We start from the raw sequence: 8,948 nt of genomic DNA, 5'->3' as shown, positions 1-8,948 counted from the left end.
GATTCACGTTTCTTTCATGTATTACACTTTCAAAGCAAACTTTTGGTCCAAAGTGCTTCATGAAGACCAAGCCAAGGGACACTTACATAAATATAGTTTGAAACAATAATATAGAACTAAAAACACAAATTTAAGTGAATAACATCAATACAAAAATATTAATGTAACAAGAGTCTCCAGTCATGCTGGCTAACAATGAGGCTGTACACAGCCTGACATAGCTGATATGTTATAGCAGGTATAATGTTTACCATCTTAGTTTAGCATGTTGGCATAACAGCTAATTAGCACAATAGCTAATTAGCACTTAACACAAAGTAGAACTGAGTCTGATTGAAATGTCATTTTGCATGTTTTTTCTCATTAACCAACGTTTTGGACAAATAGGCCTGATAGATAAGAGATCAATAAAGTCATTGACATTTCACTCAAAACCACAAATGTCAGTCTCATGGTGGAGCTAAAGGAAATCTAAGCAAAGTGACTGCGGTCCGTCCGCTGTGGTGCAAAATTTATCATCTGAAAGTTGTTGATGTATTCCAGCTGAGCCATTGCATTTTGCTATGATAATATATGATCTCTCATCAGTCTCCTTTTTCTCTCAATCGTTCCTTTTTTTATTTCTCTTCCTCTTCCCTCTCTTCCCACTCCATACAGACACTCTATCTAATAATCCATCCATCTTTGTGCTGGAATGGAGGTCTAATGCTTTCCATCTGTGTGCGTCAGTTGTGGGGCTCCAAGGGCAAGGCCTGCCACTCTTTATTCACTCCCCCCTCTCCACTTCAGCTCCTCTCCAACAAAACCCAGAGTCTGGTTCCACTCAGCCTTAAAGTCTAAGATCTCTCTCCTCGCTGGGGCCCCTCCTGGCCTGAGGCAGCAGGGAAGGTCGGCCAGACTCCTGGATCTGTGGATGCTCCAGATTCTGGGTCACTCTAAAATGAATGAATGAGTCAATTAATCACATACGTACATAAAGTTTCCAAGCCCACAAAATACAGGATATTCTGTTCTAAGCAAAACAGAATCTTAGATTTTTATATATTATATTATAGTATATTATATTATATTCATATTAATTATATTATATTTTATATTATATTATAATACCTATTGGTATGCAGATTGCAAGAAATATATGTAGCTATTTAAGACACAACCGTTACCTCCTATCTACTCTCACCTCACATCAGTCTATGGGTGGAGAAGTTTCCCATTATTACAGCATGTTGACAGATTTCATGTTTCTTCAGAAAGTGCAAGGCTTGAATAGTGTGAAAATTATGAGAATACAGTGTAGGACTGGCAAGAGAGCTGGTTAATTGTTTTAACACAAGACATAAACACTTAAAATCCCTTTATATCCATTTGGTGTTACTGTGCTCTCTTGATCTTATCTTATGTCTTAAAGAAATAAAAAAACAACAAAGACAAGGAAAAAGAATGAAAAATCAAAGCTATTACGTATCACATGATTCATGATTGTGAGGTACTGTCTGTGAAGCTTGTATCAGACATGAGAAACACATCATCTTAATCATTTACTTGAAAACTGAATGAATGAGTGAGAAGTTACGTAACAGAAAACGTTAAAAGATTCAAACTTCAGAGGAGAATTCCTGAAGACTTACAGACAGAGGTCAAGTCAAAAAATCTACAGAAAGTTAATTGAAAACTTTTTTCTTTTAATTTCAAGATTATAAAATCTATCCATCTATTGTTTGCTGCTTTTATCTCAGGCAGCTGTGAACACATGCTGCCTATGTCCCATCATTATCTTTTAACCTTGTAACTCTAAAAAGCACTTTGTGCTCTTTGCTTAAAGTGCTCTTTAAATAAACTAACATTATTAATTTAAGTAAAAATGTCCAACACTCTCTGTTTCTGGCTTCTGAAATGTGACTATTTACTTTTCTCACTTTTACATCATAGTGAAGGTAATATGGAAGTTGTGTTGTGAATCTTCACTATTTTAATAATCAAACATAAACACTTTATAGTCATTAAGCATTTGAAACTGAGTGAATAGCATGCATCGCTGTTTTTACTTGAATCGTGTCAGACAACCACAACAACTCTTTTTTATTTTCATGGTTTTTATTTGAAATAAAAGCCTCATAAATCTGCTCATACTGTACAATAAATGATGCGAGTGTAATAGAGACCACCCAGTGAGACTACATGTGGCATGTGGGCTATGACAGCGATGTCGGTGTTTAAAGAAAGACTAATTGTATAGAGGGAAGCCCAAACTCTGCAGGAGTTTTAACAGTATAATACATCTTGTCATGGTGGAGGAATGCACTAGTGCCGACAAAGGGAAAGTCTACACTAAATGTGAATGCAGCATCATGATCCTCTGATCTTCGGACACTTCAATCAGAGTTTGTGAACATGGAGTGAATTTGTCTCGGAGCTGGAGTCAAGAGAAGCAAGACCTGAGGCTATGATGATGATGAAACTGCAGCTGGACTCCAACATCAGCCTTTCTGTGAATTTTTTAAGAAAAATATCACAAGGGAATTTTTGTTTAGGGTGCAATTCTGCGGCAACAAAAATTCATTCATTTTAGCAAATTAATGGAAGAACTGGTTTGAGGGAGAATTTGCTTTGTATAGCTGGCAGTGAGACATCAATACTGTGCTGGGCTCTGAGAAATGCTCCTTCTTTTGTCTTCCCTCTTACATTGTGACCGGCGAAATACTGCAGCTTCAACAAAACTGCCTTTGTGGAAAAGTCCTGATTTGGATTAAAGTCAGTGAGTGTGTTCTGCACATTAGGCTCCAGGTCTCTTTAAACTCCTCTGTGCAGAATCACTGTTAAGATCAGATGTGTGATTGTGATCGCTTTGCCATTTCCTGCTGATAAAGGTGTGAATGGATGTCTTTGCAGGATTCAAAGAGAGTACAGCAGTATTGTCCTATTATAAAAGGAATAGGTCAACACAACTCTCATGGCTCTACAGTAAGAAGCTGAAGCCAGCGGATAGTTAGCTTAGGTTTGTACAGAGAATGGAAATAGGGAGAGAGCTTGTCTGTTTGTCCCATTTGTTTAATTTGTGCAATATATGAAGTAAAAACAGGTTGTGTTCTTCTGCCGGTTAAGTTGCTGGAAGATTTTTTTAGGCTTGGCTGCTGGCTGTAGCTTCATATATTTACCATACAGACATATATAAACATATACACACACACACACACACACACACACACACACACACACATATATATAAATGCAATAATTAGAAAAAAAATAGCTTCCAAAAAAAAAAGTCCAAAATGAAGAATTTGATGGTTTAGATGAATAGTTTTCAGCCATGAGCACAGTCACTGGAAACACAGGACAGCTAGTCTATTAAAAGTTACCTACAGTATCTCGAAAGCTCATTAATTAAAACCTTTTTTCTGTCATTTGTTTAATTAGTAAATTAATTTAAAAAAAAACTATATTAAAGCAATGTTACAGAGCCATGCTCTTTATGCTAAGCTATAAGCTAATACTCTGCTGAAGGTAACAAAATTCATCTATTCATTGAAAACATCAAATCATTAAGGAAATTATATCTTTATTTTTTTATTTTACTTCTGTATACTTCAGATTCTATCAGCACCGTTTTACTGTGTACACCACACTGGTTTCAGAATAAAACTGGACCCTATCTGAGCATCCAGGATTGAAACCAGGCTTTACAAACCTCAGATCTCTGGGTGTAGAGTGTGGTGTGAGTTGGATGTTTTAAATTAATATTTCATCTTTATCTATGTGAGACACAGAATTGAAAAAAAAACCCCTGATGACACAACATGTTTCAGTGCTTCACCTCCTCCTGTCTTCCACTTCCTCTCTCTCTCCTCTTCCTCTTCATCTCCTCTTCTCCCCTCGTCCCTCTCTTTTCGTCCCCTCCTCTCTTCCCTCCATCTCTTTTGATCTCTCTCTCTCTTTTTTCAAAGCTCTGTGTCACACACACACACCACACATATTCAAACACATGAAACAACATTTCTCATTATCGGTCCCGACCAGCAGGAGGCTTTGTAATCAGACTGTTTGTTTATGTTTGTTGTGCTGCACACACACACACACACACACACACACACACACAAGCACACACATATATACCTATTGCTTCTGGTTTTCAACATCTTTCACACACATGCACACTGAGTCATATTTTTTTCTGTCTCACACACAGATGTCAAACACAGCATTGCACAAAGCCACAGCCCCAGTGTTGAATAGAGCCAGAAATAGCTTTGGGTTTGACTTGGAATCGGCTTAAGAGTCTTCAAAGAGAAAATTTTGATGTTGCAAAGGGAGTGAAAGAGTGAGAGGCAGAGGGGTGAGAGAGGGAGAGAGAGAGAGAGCGAGAGAGAGAGAGAGAGAGAGAGAAGAGAGAAAAGAGAGAGAGAGAGAGAGGGTGGGAAGGAAGAGAGCAGATCTGGCTGTTATATCCAGCTGTAAAAAAAAAGGGGGGCAAAAAACTTCAAAGACTCACGTTGCCATGGTAACTGTATGGTGCCTGCTTTAAAGCCCCACCCCATCCCCTGCTCCGACACACATACACATACATGTAGCAAATGTATTCATACAAATTGATGGTAGCAGAGGAGTGGGGTGTATGCTGGGTGCAGACTTCATTTTTCCATCTCCATCCCTTTCTTCTTCTCCTTTTCCTTCTCCTTCTTCTTCTTCTTCATGGCTACTGTTGCTCTCCACATCCAGCAGAGATCATATTGATGTGTGTAGTGATGGGTACTGCTGTAGCTAATTAAAACCCAATAGGGTTAGCAGCACACTTTTCCCTCTGTGAAATGATTGGTTTAGTATTATCTGACAGTGACGGAGTTGCTTCTTCGTGTGTTTTGATGTTTGGAGCTTGTACCCTGTAATTATGACATGCTATCACTTTATAGCCAGTGGATTCCAGTTGTAATCAGATCTGTCTCCCAGTCTGTCTTTTTCCCCTTTTCCTGTTTGTGTCTTGTCTGTGTTGCTGCCGTTTTATCGACTGTTCAATGGATTTTTTAAGCTCATCCTTGTGTTGTTGCCAAAATGGTTTTAGTTTACTCCAGCCACTTTGATATGATTATTTTCACCTTTTTAGCAGCGTGGCTTCATGGTTATGTTAATATGTCGGTCTGTGCGTCTGTCTAGACTAGAAGTCACCATTACTGCTGTGGCACCTTGCTTGTAAACCACATATAGCATTGTAATGTTATGCAGAGGATTTCACATTTAAAGCCAGACTTTTGTGGCTTTGTTTTTAATTACATTTTTGTGTGATGTTTTCTGTGTTCTGTTGCTGTCAGCTGTTCCAACAACAAACAGAAAAAAAGCAACAAACTTCTGCTCCATGAATAAAATTCACTTCTATAAATCTCCATTAAATCCTCATCGATCACTTTCTGAAAAGGGCCGACTGGGGGCCACACAACTGCGAGCGATCAGCTAGCAAGATGCTGACTTGGCCATGTTTTTATTAAATGATGCATTTCTTCTGATTATGTTGCAGTTAGCGAGCAGCTCTTTTGGCGATCGGACAGAGGTTGAACTTTAATGTAATTTGTAATAACCAATTATCATGATTGGTGTTTTGAGGTTGAATAACTTCCACGTTCACACAGATCTCCATCTGCCAGGGCAGGGAGGCACTGTCATTCAGGTTTGCTCTGCCACTGCAATAATGGTGGCACCATCTGAGAACACAACACATAAATCAGCTCCAATAATGATAAAATATATATATTGTTTTTATCTTTGTGTCATGCCCAGAGGATAATACAGAATTAAACAAGCAAGGAAAGGAAATAATCTTATAATAATCCTGTATTAATCTTCCTTCGAGAAAACCTTATAGTAACAGCATTAAAATTGTAATTGTGTTTTTATTTGTCTGCACATATAAGCAGTTTGCCTTGTTTTTTTGGTGCATAAAAGTCACTCTAAACATAGTAAGAAATGAAATGTGTTTGCTTTATAAAAAGAGCTGTGCAATATTTAAAAAGAAGCAGATGAATGTGCAAAAATTGCAAAACATATTTTTGTCATTATTAATCTGAAGGCTATTGGTAGTAAGTTTTGAACGTCACGTAGGTTAACAAACTTTGTGCACAGCTGTGTTTCCATGGAGGTCTGGAAGTCCTGAACAATGTGATCCTCTCTGATGTTTTGATCCATGTCTTTCTGTGCTTTCCCTCGGTCTCTGTCCTTCTGCTCTAGCCATGTGAAGCGCAGGGGTCTGTCATGCATTAAGAAGAAGAACTGGGTCTGGCTAGTTTGTCCCCGGAGCGTTTCCTGTCTGCTGATGGATGGATGCCCAGAGACTCTGAAACTGAAGCTCTGATGCTGTCAATGAGTTCAAGTCAGCTGGGAACTCGGAGGGTTGTTTACGCCTAAAATGAATTCTGTTTTTATCACCAAGGCGCCATGGTCATCAAGAGAGAAAATCAGGTTAGTCAGTCAGAATCTCTCCCCTATACTTTCATAATTGCCGTTTAGAGCACTCATTTTCTACATATCATGTTGGAGGTTTTGACAATGGTTTTATTGTCATTGACTGTTTATGCTAACAGCTATCAACCACAGACATTCAGAGTTAGCCAATATGTCCTAGATTAGTAATCCATTGATGAACTTTGTTGTGTTGTTTGTTGCACTCTCCGAAGACACTGAGAGATGATGAATGATGATTTTACTGAACATGATGAGGCTGTTGTCTAAACCAAAGAAGAGTATTGGGAGCAGCTGTACCCAAAAACATTTCCTCTGAGTGGTTTGAGGCTGATCCAGGACCAGCTGGGTAGAAAGAGATGGCAAAGAGCTGCGGTGAGGACATTCATGCAATGTATCGTAACCATTGTCATGCAACCTCATACCTCCAGTCAGTCTGCTTACCAGTAATAAAATGAAAGCCGATTTCAATGTTAATGAATATCTTTTATGGTCTGAACAGACAATGCTTTGTGATATTTTTTTATTGCCATGAGGTGTTATTGTCAAACAAATATTTGTGGCTGGGGTTCACATGCAGTACACATAGCAAGGAAACAAGACTGGATCAAGATCCAGAGTAAAACTAGTAACTAATATGAAGCTACTGCAAGATGATGCTTAGCTTAGCTTAGCTTAGCATAATTTAGCTTAGCTTAGCTTAGCATAATTTAGCTTATCTTAGTTTAGCATAATTTAGCTTAGCTTAGCTTAGCTTGGTGGTGGTTGTTGAGGTGAGTTCCCCCCCTTCACTATAAACACATCTAAAATAAAGTGCTATATAAAGGCACCCCATCATTATGATTATTGTTAGCATAAAAACTGGAAGCAGTGGGGAACATTGCTTCCGTATTTTTATGCTAACAACAATAATAATTATAAATAATAACAGCTAGACTGACTCTGTTGAAAGTTAAAATAGCACCTCTAAAAAGTGCTGGTGGGCAGCAAATTATATGTGTGTATACATACAATAATTACTTTAATCAGCCGACATAAAAAAAATGTAAAAATTATCTTTAGCTCCATGATACACAGACATGAGAGTGTTGTCGATTTCTAAATAAGCATTCGCATTTCCCCAAAAATATCAAACAATTCTTGTAATCTAATCCTGACCCAACCAAATGTGAGACAGTATCCAAAAAAAAAAGACTATTTACATCACCCTTTCAGTGCCCGAGCACATAAATATGGCTGCCTGCAATGCGTACCAACTCACAAACAACCCTGTTCTTTTTTTCATGGGCTGCCCGTGTTAAAGGATGTGATCAAACAAGTCAGTTTGATTTACATGCCTGTCCTATACACAGAGAGTGATTTAAATCATGTTGCTCTCTATGTAAACATCTTCCTCATACAGCATTAGGGAGGTCTATATAAGATATAAAAACAGACAAATAAAATGCACATTCATTGAAGCAAAATTTGTGGTAGAAAGTTTTTTCCACATCACAAAGGAAGTAGATTTTGTGTTCATTCTCTCTCTTTCTCTCTTTCTCTCTCTGTGCATCTGTTCTCCGGTGGATATTCTTGTGTATCATTTCTACCTGTCACAGCTTACTTGTGTACCATACCTCTTAATATTACGTAAGGGCCTTGTTGTGCCAGGAGGAGTATCGCTGTAAAAGTCTAACGAGCTTCTATGTGTCACTATCAACCCCTATGTTTACTGATTATTGCAGTGGGGAATTGTCATCGTCAGTCAGCTGCATTTGGCTTTGGCTTTATTTACACAGCATGAGAAAATCCAGTTGTTGTATAGTCTTCTTCCCACACACACAGACACCTTTCCTAACATCATTATTCTTATATTAGAAGCCGTGTAACCTCACTGAATCTGGACTTCACTTCCACACCTAACAGGTTATATTAGATCCTGAGCTAAAACTTGTCCTGTTCACATGTAATAAAACAAATCACTTTGTCAGAACTGCCTTTGTAGCCAGATGTGAAACCCTATGAGTCTTCCTGCCTTGCTTTAAACAGGACCTCCTTGTATCTCACCCCAAATCTCATTTAATATATTCACAAATCCTGAATCTTGGACTATCGGCCTGACTTTCTCCTCGTCTCCCCTTTATCTTCTCGAACCAGGTGGCTTTGTGGGTCTATGCAGTAATTAAAATAATGCAAATGAGGTAATCCTGTAAAACAAATCCTTCTGTCTCTGTTAATGAAGACCCCTAGCTGCTTTCTTCTGTAATGAAATATTTTGCTCTGAATAAACCAGCAGCACTCTCTCCTCAGAGATATGCCAGTCAGCCAGCCAGTTAGGATTAGTCATTTCACACACAGACACACTGCACTGGCTGAGCTGCACTCTGAAAATGATCCAAGAGATAAAGTGAAAAAACAGTGAAAGCAAGTCTAACTGGTGTTGCGGTTTCTTTTTATGGCATGAACCCACGGGCTGTGTGAGCTCGTAAATAGTGCCATATTTCACTGATTTACAAGCCAAG

Source organism: Larimichthys crocea, chromosome XVII, assembly GCF_000972845.2.
Source record: "Larimichthys crocea isolate SSNF chromosome XVII, L_crocea_2.0, whole genome shotgun sequence".
Lineage (NCBI taxonomy): Eukaryota > Metazoa > Chordata > Actinopteri > Sciaenidae > Larimichthys > Larimichthys crocea.
The sequence above is the reverse complement of the archived record's forward strand: the minus strand, read 5'-3'. Positions refer to the sequence as shown.